Genomic DNA, 12,781 nt, shown 5'->3' with positions numbered 1-12,781 from the left:
TGCGAAATTTTCAGTCGTTACGTTGGTTTCATTTGATCTGTTTAAAAGTTTTACTCTCATACGCTTTAAAAGTATTACTTGCTTGTTTTTAATAAGATTCTACACAATACTTATAGTAACATATATCAGATCATTCCTTGTGCTTTGTATCGGTATTTTTTCTCAAGTCAGGTGTAAAGAAGCATTGAACTTAATTTAACTTTCGTACAAATTAATTAAAGTTTCATGAAGAAGATTACGTAAACGAAAAGTTTCGGATGTTGTAAATTGTTTTGTTATGGACCAAGGAGCAGTGGCAGAATTTTATAGTTGAGTGATAGGTTTATCTCTTTGAAGTGTTTCAGAAAATAGCATTAAAATCGAAAATAGAAAAGACGCGTGTTGTTTAACAACAATTCGTTAGAAGAAAACGTTTCACTTACTGAATGCAAAATTATTCTCGTATTATCACCGATGTAAATTTACAAATGGAACATACTCGAAGGTCATGTTTTAATTGTCGTGTATTTTATGAAAATTATCATACACGTTTAATCAAAATAATTTCGACACGATATTCTGTGAATACAATTTTCAGATAACTACTATCGTTGCTCATGGTTATAAAAATCATAAGAATCAGTGCTATGGAATAATTCATTCCGAATAATCCATGATTGACAGTATCGTTTAGCTTCCAATTTTAGACTGATGAAAATGGGCTAGGTTAAACGTGTCAATCATCGTGTTGCCAATAGTATATTCACTGTTAATAGTGTCAGATACTGTGTGTTGTACCATTGATCTAACTACAGTAGGATGATACCAGATAAGCAGAATTCACCTCTGTATTCGTCTCTCTATATCTTGTCAAATCCTTTTAGCGGACTATACATCGCGTATCTCGAAGTGGTCAGCTTGCGACCTAATGCACGCGACGAAAACACAATATGGTTTCATTGATACATGCCTGTAGAAATATATCGATCGATATCGCCGACAAACGTATCATAAAGCACTTCCTGAATCATCATGTTTCTCGCGTTTCCGTGATTGCTTCGGGTATACAGCTGTGCTCGTTTTATGTGATAATCGCGTGACATGGCGCATTATCAATTTTACAATGAATCGCACGGATAGCGTAGAACGAACGAAAAGAAAGCGATAAAACCGAATGAGAAAAAGGCAGATTCTTTGAATTGATGTTGTTAATGTAATTTTATTATTAACAGTATCTATTGTTAATCGCTATACTATTAATTCAAGTAATTAACAATTATATTAATTTAAACATTACTATTAACGTTTTTTAAATATTTCAAGGTGTTTGATTTATTTATAATATCTTTTGCATTGAAATTTCTTTTCCTCCTCTTATCAAATATTAAATGCGATAATATTTCTTATATATTTTATCAGTTACGATACTGTTGAAATGTGCATAGTCTGTTCAACGTACTTTTAGACATCTCAAAACGTCGTCTTTTCAATATAACTTTCATTTACTTACGAACTGCTTACGGGGATTATGGTGCTACACTATCAAATAAAATCTTAAGCTTTAAAAGATTCGAAGAACTTTCTATTCGCAGACAAAGATATTTTAATATTCATCACATTTCAATATTTTCATATTTATGCTGATATGACTTGCGTTTTGTTAATAGGTCAGCATTAAATTTTCAGATTCGCATTAATATTAGATGCATTTACCTAGAAATATCATGATTTACTCTTACGCGTATTATCCGAGTTTAGTATTTAATTTCATAATATAGAAGAAGACACATTTCTATTATATTTCATAATATAGATTTTCATAATAAAGAAGTTTCCTGTTACGAATGGAAATTAATCAACGAAGATGTTGAGCTTTGCTATGATACGTTATAGTAATAGCAGTTTGAGTTGAATTTCAAAATTTTCTTCACGATCTATCTCGTCCATTTCTGGAATTATTCTGCACTGTCTTTTTTGTCTTAAGCGTAAGAACTTGAGTTACAATATATTTCACAGATGGACCATTTTTTCATCAATTCACAATTTAATGCTCTATTAATTCTTCTACTTGTGCTTCGATCCATCGTTGTAGATCTACAATCGTCGTCGAGCAGAACGTTTAAACAGCACCTTCGTGGTCTCGCTACAGGTAAACGCACGGTTCCGCAAACTGCTTATCCTTCCTCGTGTGTTCTGCGATAGCTTCGTCGTGGTTTCGTAGTATAGTAATCGGTATCCCTCCGCTGTTCGTGCGAGGAGAATGCACAGTGATCGATTGCACGATGATCTCTCCGCGTCTCTTGCAGATAGACCCAACTCATTAGTTGATCAAACCAAACGATTCTCCATTAAGGTTCTACTTCTTTTTAAGAATATTCTCGAAAATATAAATTTACAGCAAAATCCACAGTCTGGTTACCAGTCTCTCGATCAGACACTCGTATGATAACGAAAGTTATACGCGTCCCAGAACACAATTATCAATCGTGATTAACACCAGTGAGGTAACTTCGACACGTCGAGGCTCCCTACTATTTACCTGGTCGCGTTTCTCGAGAACGAGCAAGAGAACGATGTGTCACGGTGTTAGCCGCGTGATACGAGAGAGAGAAAGAGAGAGAGATGGAGAGACCAGTCGGTGTACGCGACAATACGCGACACTGTAGGCTCGATCGCGAGGCAGAATCGATACTCAGGTCATCGTCTAACGATCTCGTGTGCGTTGCTGCCGAGTTCAATCAAGCCATACGACTCGAAAGCCAACCAACCGGCTCAATAATTTGCGGATATATAGCCCTCTCTCTCTATCTCTCTCTCTCTCTCTCCTTCCGCGTCTCATCTCCATGATACTCGACGAGCTATCGGCGCATTCAGGCCGCAATGATATACGAGCTGCTACGAAGATCGTCGCTCCGCCAAGTACTACATCGGTTCAGTTATAAATATAGGAAACACGATCCGCTAATTAGCTCCATCGAGAGAAGAAATTTTCGACGAAGAAATTCGATGACGCGAACTTTCGTTAGGATGCTTTTCGATCGCGTTCAAAGTGCTCCTTTTTATCAGACGCCTTATTTTCTAAGTTTCCTCTTTCTGCTATATTTCGCTGAGCGGCGGTGAACTTGCAGCTTTAACGTTTCACATGGAAAAGAAGGCAAGATTTCAACCCCAGGGAAGATTTAGCTATTGAGCCCATATGTCGTAAGGATACTCTGGAAGATATAAATTGTTGAGATTCGTCGTTCTTACAACAACGCACGGGTAAATATGTATTTCCTGTCCTGAAGTCTATGATACGAGAAATAATTACAATGGCTACAAAAAGTATTCACGCGTTGGTGTATTTATTATAGTGTTTATATATTAATTGGATGCAAGTTTATATTGATATTAAAATGCAGAAAAATTGGGAAATCGTGCAGAGTTAATAAGTACGATTTTTGATTACACGATCATTTTTATGAAATAAAAAACCACAAGCCTAGAAACTGAAATATATTGTTTTGTACAGATTTCCTGCATTTATTGATCATCTTCAAATGCGATCGATACGAAGCTATTTCCTTTAGAGGAATCAGCTGTATTTCATTAAGTTAACATGCAGTACATCGAGAACATCGTCGCGTCACGCTATCGCTGCGGTATTACGAAGGATAATGCTTCATAATTTATTCAACGTCTTCAGGATGTCGTGCAATTCTGTAGAGGACGGACGTATTTAACAGCCGAACACATCGCTCTGTTTCCAGCCTGTGTTTCTGCGTGTGTGTGATACCTTTGATGGTAGTGCCAACCTTGCAGCAACGGTTGAGACTTTCGAAGTTTACTTGTCGAAGGTGCAAAGTTACGAAACGCCGTGTTTGATGTTGGTTTCTTTGAACGTGTTTAGATGCTTCGGTAGAAATTGATCTTGATTTTCTGTACCGTAAGAAAAGTTAAGTAGATAAATAAATTTAGTACACGTTTTCATTCATCTATTTAGTTTTCCACAAACTAAACATCATTCGAAATTTCAATAACTGCTTTTCAGTTTTTCCGTGCGTACAAAATGCGTTCTCCTTTTATACGTAAAAATCCAAGTTCGACAATGAAATTGAGCAATCCTGTACACAATGGCGGACAAAAGAAAATTTGAAAGATCAGTGATACAAAAAAAGGTGAAATTGTAAAATGTATTTATATAAAATGTAATTGTAAATTGTAAATTAGATAACTATTATCAAGATAAAAAATGTGTAGGTAAAATCAAAAGTTACTCGCATACAAAAATTTCAATTAAAAATTTTCTTTTGTCTGCTATCGTGGAGAAATTACTTGAATTCCAACGAAATCGAACCAAAAGCAATTCGAACTAGAACTAAAAAGCAATTTATATGATTAAAAAATTTAATTTTTAAAAAGATCGCTATTTCGCCATTGTAGAGAATCCTTGTGCAACATTTTGTAAGGGTATCTTGGAAAGAATACGTTTCTGAAGAACTGCGGTTTTGACCTTATCTGATATGAGCCCACATTGCTTTTTAAACGAGTCACTTCCACTTCTCCTTTGTTAGAAGATGTTACATAAGCTTTACCTTCTTTTGATGCATTTATAAAGTACCAAGAAAAGTGCTTGGATAACCTTTAGTTTGAAGAATGTCTCCTCTCAGTTGCTCGATGTCATTATGTCTTCATAGAACTCCACTTTCAAAGACATCTGTAGACGTTATATCTACTGGCTGGCTAGTTACTGTCCGACACTACTTCGGTACTATTGGCGTAGTGTTAAATTATAACGAGAATCGTAAAATAACGCGCTTTTTCGATAGAAAATATGTAACAAAATATTTACTGATAATATGCAATAATTATCTCATTAGCAAGTTCCACGTTAAATATCTTTAGTTGATCTTTAGTTGACACTGTCCGAGCACGGAATTCGTACAATCTTTTTAAATGATCGCAGTACTGTCGGACAATCACGATGAGTGCCGAGTCCCAGAAAGACGATAGTCCTGCTCTTTGAAAGGCTACGTCGCCTGGAAGGAGGAGGAAATTCGAAATGCATTAAACTCCCGAACGAGGCGTGCAACGAGAGCGATGTAAGGTCGCTTCAAAGGTGACCACGCAAGAGGGGAATAAAAGGAAGAATTTCCCAGCTGAATCGTGACGTCTTAAGCACATCCTTCTTTCTGTAACAGCTGCGGACCTAGACGTATGTGGTGAGGCGGACACGTCCATGTAAATTGTTTTCTGATCGATCGCGCGAATTCTATTCGGTTTCTTGTGCTTCAAGTATCCCACAGGAAGAGAATAATCTCACCAGCTTTTGTTCCATTCGCAACCAGCTGAACTGAGTTCATTCTAAACGTTGGATTATTTCTGCGAAAACATTGTTTGCGAGAATCTTACGACCAGAGCACCGTGGACGATCCTCTTTAAATGAGTTTTCAATATATTTAGTATTTGATGAAAAGTAGATTAGGCAACTATCTTATTTATTGGTATTTGTGTGAGCAGCATTTTAGGAAAGAGAATTTATATTATAAATTATTATGTTATAATAAAGTTATCATTAATTTATAACTTTTTCACATGAGATCTAAATTTTCTAACAATAAATTTTCTACTCTTTCGATGATAACATTCATGTAGAAAGACAGATTTCTATAGAAACATAGAATTATAAACATAGGAATTATGTATCGTTTACAGGGCAATATATCTTCGCTATTATCGTTCCGTTCGACGAACAAATGAATGGCGGAATGTTCTGCTTGTCTGGCATATTTCATTTACAGTAGTAACAGTTAGTGATGTCTCCCAGGGTACTACAGAATGGCACGCTACTTGTCACGATAACATCTATCATCCCGAACGTTTTTGGAGTTAATGGGCGTTAGACAATTCTCCTTCGTTTGGAATTAGTTTGATGATGGAAACACGCAAAACGGATATTTCAATGGATATATATATTTATAGAAGATAAGGCGATAATAAGAGATTCGTTTAATTTACAATATTTATCGACGCTATTTATAATTATGCGAACGATTTAATTGCTCAGTTATCGCTCCAATATTGCATGAAATAAATTATTTAAGCTTTTGGAAATACTTCGATACGGCAATAAGGCTCTTTGATGTTTTAGAACTTATTTATTGTGACATGTGTAACATGATCCCATCTCAAGGGGCTGCTGCTGCATTTCCCTTATCTCTCTGCGATGTCAACCAAGAATTTCCTCGTTATCTTCGATATTTCCCAAGAAAATGATTCACGAAGCTTATTTCTAACGCTTTACACAAAATTCGCTATCTACATATTATTCATCGTTGCATAGTTATTATTTAACGGTAATATAACGTTCTGTAACCAACGTTGATAACTATCACGTTCCATAATCAGCGGCGATAATTATCTGAGGTTTAACGAATCTTATCGTTAGTCGAGTTAGGCGAGAATTTTTCTGAAATTGAAATATTCATTACCGAATTTCCTACAATCAGTAATGAATATTTTAGTCAATATCGGTGGTTTCATTTTTTAGTAATTTTCTCTGGTCCCGTTTAAAATATTCCTGACAAAAAATAATCGCGATTTTCGGATATATCCGAGCGTGAACTCGTCGGCACACGCGAGACTATTATAGATGATGGCTGGAGGATATTTCGCGCTGATCTTATGGCGACTGGGCTCCATTAATGATACCATTTATTATAGATACGTATAGCTTTTACCCTTTGATCTTCTTGCGTTATCGTCCCGAGATCGGCGTACTAAATCGTCGAATGCAGTCGAAATTCTATGGCAACAGAATTATCAAGCACACCATTAACTCTGAACAGCGACTTTCATTAACAAGCTAACTTTCGATTTCGTAGCCACTTTATTTCTTCTATTGCGTACACAAAAATATGAATTTACATTTACGATTTAATTATATTGGATATTATATTTTTCATAGACGATAACCTGAAACTTGAAACAAAATTTATTTTCACGAGAATAATGACTTGGCGGGCGTTTCCTTGAAAACCATGAGTCGCACAAAAGACATTGAGTTAAATCATGGTATTAGCCAACTCTTAATGGCTCAGTTGAATGAAAGGGTACCAAACTTCGATGAAGAACAGTCGTGAAAGCAGGAGCAAAATCTATTCAACTGATGTGAGTGACTCGTCGAAAACAACTACCACCTTGGTCGAACGAAAATCAAGCATTCAGACGTCGCTGCAATTTCCACGCTTATCGGGCATACAAATTAACGCCAATAGCACGATGAAACGCTTGCCGTGCCAGAATTATCGTGTCCGGTTTTATCGAATGGCTCGTGAAAGTGATGTCGAATGAATGACATGCATCACAGCTCGCTATGAACATTAATGCAAACTGGAAGTTACAAGCTCATGATGCTCGATCGCTTGAATAGAAACAGTTCATAACTATCCAATACGAGTCAGTGAACAGTGTGTTTTAACTGTGCCGTGTCCTCTGGGTACATTTCGATCGGAACTGAATCGTTAAAAAGTTTCTCAAATTCCAGGGAAACACGAAATAATTGTTACGAAGTTCTCATATCAATTATAGGCTGGAGATGTTCTTAAGACACTAAAATTATTTGTCTGAATTAAAGCTACGATTGAATCATTATATACTAATTAGTAATAATAATAATAATTACCAACGATACTAACTACTTTGTAAATTTGCTTGCAAGTTGAAATACTTTCGTCAGCCACTGTACTCGTACATTTTATCAGTCCGACTTGAAAAGCTAAAGGTATACGAAAAACCTGAAATGAATTCCTCTGTGTTAGCTCCTCTGCGGAAATTTAGATCAACCGAGACATTCTTACTCGGCTCATCCAGCGTTTACAAGCCTAAAAATTGCAGAACTGGATATTTTTTTCAACGTGGCACGAATGTAAGTCGTATGGTCACTGTTCGTGAAAAGAATACGGGGCCAATTGTCCACGGAAGCGTTCACGGAAATAGGGATAGGAAGCAAAGGATGAAAGGGAATAGAAAGAAGTCAGTCGCTCGAAAAGTTACAAAAGGAACGTACAAGTTCTAGTTCCTTTTTTTTCAGCCGGAAAAGTGGAGAGAATCCAGAGTCACAGAATACGTGAAGTTATCAACCACGACAACTGCAGCTGACCTTCCCCTATGTGCGTCCAAATACTCTTGCTGTAGTATACTTCAGAGAATCGTATCGAATCAAGTATCTTTCCATATCGTCGAATAATACGTACGAGTTCTATCGATGCTTTTTAAACGCGCGCGGATTGTTGTTGAACAATACAATATGTAAACTGAATGGGAGGATTTGGAATTGGAGATGTACGGTATCTCACAAAGTCTGTCCACATAAAATATTAGAGAAAATAATAGAAACGTTAATAAAAATTATCTCGTTACAGCTGTATTGAAATTTCAAAGTACTTCGTGTAACACAGCGAACATGTAAAGTAAAAGTGACGTATGGTAAATATTTAAATACTTTCGAAACACAGCGTACAACTGTCTGATTGTGGATCTTGGTAGTAAAACTGTCTGTCTGTTTTTGTTATCAATAATCCAACATTCTGCGTATCGATACACATTTTTCAAACGTTGAAACCGATCGTCAGCTTTTGCTTTTCACCGATGTTTTATCAGCTTCACATCTGGGCCATTTGCGAGGGATTTCTTCGCAACGATCATCGCGTACCTGTATTTCTCGTTCACAAAAAGTCATAGTTCAACTTTTTTTTGAGATTCATGACACTGCAAAAGAGAAGAAAAAAAGGAATGGAGTGAGGAAAAAAAAGAGAGAAAAGGGATAAAAAAGGAGAGGGATCGTCGAGTGGATCTGCCGAACGTGGTATAGAACTGAATACTGCTCGCTCGTTTTATCTCAAAACTCGTTTCGTTATTATCGGTACCAGTTTTTCAAGTCGGTCGAAGTGCGGTTTGACGCGTACATATCGGCAGGAAAAAATCCAGAGAACCTTCTATCTTCGTAGCGGTATTTCAAGTATATTGCCTGGTATGTGTAAGTTGGCAGGAAAAGTGAGAGAAAATGATACAATTGATTTTTCACGTTGAATTTCGCGTTCGCTGAAACGTGGATTTAAATGAAACATTATTTGTCTTCCTGTGATTCTACAACACAAAATGAGAAAGTAAACTAATATGATAATGTAAATAATACTTGTACAATAATACACACGATTACCATCATTATTAATAAGGAACATATTAAATACAAAACAACGAGATGCGTGAAATTATCGCTCGTAAATTATTTGCGTAGAAAAACCAATTAAAATACGAATGGCTGGCTACGTCAGTTCAACATATGTCTATATGCTTCCAATTTTCATCGACCACCGAAACACGACATCAGAATTGCATTAAAATGGGGGTAGTCATCGAGCTTCAATTAAAAACCAATTGCTCGGTGTCACGCGGTGCGGTAATTACGCAAATTAATAATTAGATACCAACATCCCGATCGTTCGAACAGATGTGCGTGCACGTCGATCTCGCTTGAAGAAACCCTGAAGTGTCAAGAGCAAAAACGTGCGTAATTGACTCGTCTACATAACGAGAACCTCGCTTCAGGAAGCGGAAGTTTCTCTTTCGATTGCGTAGAGCGCGCGATACTTTCACCCACGCGTTACAAGTTCGTAAACACGGAGAGACTTACGATACGAGTAGAAATTTGCAAAAACTATGTCGCTCATTTTCCGCTGCGATTATATATTTATGAAAGAGTACTATGTCCTCTTGCTTATTACGTTTGGCGTGGCAGTGTCTAATTACGTTTTCGAGTTGACTGTGCTCAGTTTTTTTACATGTTACAATTCGCAAGCTTGTTTCTGAGAAATACGTGAAATTTCTGTAACGTCATCCTGAAACAACCTGTTCTACATTCGTGGATGAGCGTAGGGTGTAGATGGAAACATCGCAGTCCAACAGAATATTCCAGAGTAAGCAAATGTGAGAATTACAAACTCGGTCTGCAAGAAGAAACTTTGGAAAATGGAATTTTTTGTTTATGAGCTATTTATATAGTATATGTATTTGCGCCTTAATAATGAGCTTATTAATACTCATACGATATTTAACGAAGACATAATGTGCATTCTTCCAGGTAGAATTAAAAGATTGAAATATCCTGAATATCGTTACGTTGTAAAATAATTCACTTATACCGTTTATAACTCAAATGTTATTTCATTTAATATCGTCAATTAAGACAGAAAGGTAATCAAAGATGATTTATTTGATTTCGATGTAAAATGAAGTTAAATACCTACATTCTCTATGTTGAATTTTATCAAGATAATTCTCGATGAAATTCGATCATTCAGATTTGAAAGTCATTATTTCAAATTGTTAGTTTTTATCTTTACTTCAAATAAGGTTTACCCTGGTCGCAGATACGATTTTCATTCCTCGAGAAGAATATCTTTTCTAAATAAAATACGAAGTGTGCAAAAATAAAGTATTAAATATTCGGTGTTCTGCCAGTTTTCTTACAAACAGAATCTAACTTTTAAGCTTGTGTTCCAGAACATCAGTATCCTACGACATGCAATACGAGTATAATGCATGCTCTGAAAACGTAACGTAACGTTACCTGTGTATGCAGATGGTGCACATTTCCCGAGGAAATGATGGAAAGCCTGTGAGCGAGAATTCCACGCAATGCTCGGACATACATCCTCGTTGTATCAACAAAGATACACCGAATATTCGTTCATATAGGATTAATCTTTGCTACCGGCGAAGCAGCTGAAGCATCCAGCAAACATCGATACCAGTCTTGGGTCTTCTGCAATTTCTATAATATCCTCTACGTCGGAATACATGTTCTGTGTTGCACAGATAATAGCTGGCATCGTGTCTTTGCGTCATTCGTGTGTAATCTTCCTCGTTCACGATGACGAACTATTATGAATTCCACATTCGTCTGATATATTCAAAAATACAGCGACTCACGAAAATACTCGAACTATTCTTTCGCGAACATATTATGTACGTGTTCTCTATGGAATATTTTGAAATCTCATTAGCATTGTATAATGATATTCGCTTCAAATTTTACCAATATGATAACAATAGTTATGTCTCATTATTGTGCTAATGAAATTTCAAAATGTTTTATAGAATAGGTATGTATAATGTAAAATATATACTCGTGCATAGACGTTCTCTGTAGTAAGTGTTCAAATATTCTCGTGAGCCACTGTAAACAAAATTGAGTCTGGATTATCCGAACCAATCGTGGAACACACTATTCGAATATTCGAATTTCTCAGATTCAAGAATCTCGGAAGAATCGAATAATTTCGTTTTCATAAATATGAATATTAAACAAAAACTCTTGAATAAAAATATAGTAATTCTGCTCTTGCTTTGATGCTGAAGGCATCGTTAGTTTGAAACATAAAAAGAATGTAATTCTATAGATTTAATTATATTAAAATAATTATGTAATCGAGCAACCATAATCATCTGAGATTTTTCAGTATTAAAACAAACAAAAAACTTTCTCGATCTCTATTTCAATATGTGGAATTTATGATACTAAGTACAGAATAAATACAGAAGAGCGATTGTCCTATCATCGAAAATTCCAACATCTGAATATCTTTAACCGTCTATTTTTTCGAATATGGGAGGCTCCACTATACGTTTAAAGGAAGTTTCGTGCTCGGAGGAGAAGAAAACGTAGGCGAGAAATTTGTAATCACAACGGAGGAGCTCCCTTCACATTATCACGTTTAATTAGAGGAAAGTAGCTGAATTTCAGATACCTTAATCTTTGCATAAGAAAGTTTTACTTTTACCAAGAATTGTGAATCATTGATGTCCCACGAGATGCGGATCTTATTAATAATTTTTATACGGCGTGTAACTTGTCAGACTCGTCGTTACACCACTAAATTCATAATATCACTTTTCTTTATTATCTGACCAGGAAATTGAAAAGCGATGCTACGTGCGAATAAATTGAGGTCAAGTTGATATTAAAATATTGTTCTGATACGATAACGAAAATCTTGTATGAAGAATCAAAGTTGCGGCTGCTGAAAATCCTGCTATTTTTGAGTGTTTCTTTTTTCTTTTTTGACGGGTTATGCTTTTGTCTTCTTTCAAGATATGTGGAGCGTGTTACGTACGAGAGTATACGAAGAGTAATTCGGCTGTTGTATTCGACTGTAATTGGAGTGGCCTTCGAGCGAACGTTGCGAGTTGTTGTCTGTTAATAATGATGCAATAGAAAAAAGGAACTTTCTGACCCGAGAACAATCCTTTGTCCGACCTTATATCCGTGCAAGCACGTCAATTACATGGCGATATCTGCGAACTAAATCTTTCTCTCTCTTGCGTACACGTAGTTTATGGGGTTCCTTTTTATCGTTAAAACGAAGATTATGACCGAGCAAATACATTGTAGGAAGTTAGATAATACGAAAAGCTATAGAAAGAAAATTAGCAAATTGATAAAACGAGATTTTAGCCCCGACAGTTGCATTGTTTTCGTGCATCCTCGGTATCGAATCGAAGTAAAGCAGCGAAATAAATGAAATAATTACTGTGAAATAGACTCAATTTGTTCGTCGAAGAGTTACTTCGTCAACAATTGAACAATGGACGCTCCTCCTCACGAGAGACTTCACAGATCCAATAACTGTTACGTACCAATAATTGTGATCGAATACCGCTGGCCCAACGTAATCATTTAAACTGGAAAACATGACGATCACGAAACGCTATGTCAACGATATGGACTATCAGGAACTTTTCTTATCGCGGTCTTTCCCAA

At 36.2% G+C, this 12,781-nt stretch overlaps 1 protein-coding gene across 1 annotated transcript in view; it reads right to left on the bottom strand.

The window, feature by feature from the left end:
* The window catches only part of LOC100646390 (zwei Ig domain protein zig-8), a 460,535-nt gene that overhangs the window by 378,076 nt on the left and 69,678 nt on the right, over positions 1 to 12,781 (bottom strand). The gene's annotated exons all lie outside the window — the stretch shown is intronic.

The sequence above is a fragment of the Bombus terrestris genome, chromosome 14, assembly GCF_910591885.1.
Source record: "Bombus terrestris chromosome 14, iyBomTerr1.2, whole genome shotgun sequence".
In the NCBI taxonomy this organism is placed as follows: Eukaryota; Metazoa; Arthropoda; class Insecta; order Hymenoptera; family Apidae; genus Bombus; species Bombus terrestris.
Note: the sequence above shows the minus strand (reverse complement) of the source record. Positions and strands in the feature narration are given on the sequence as shown.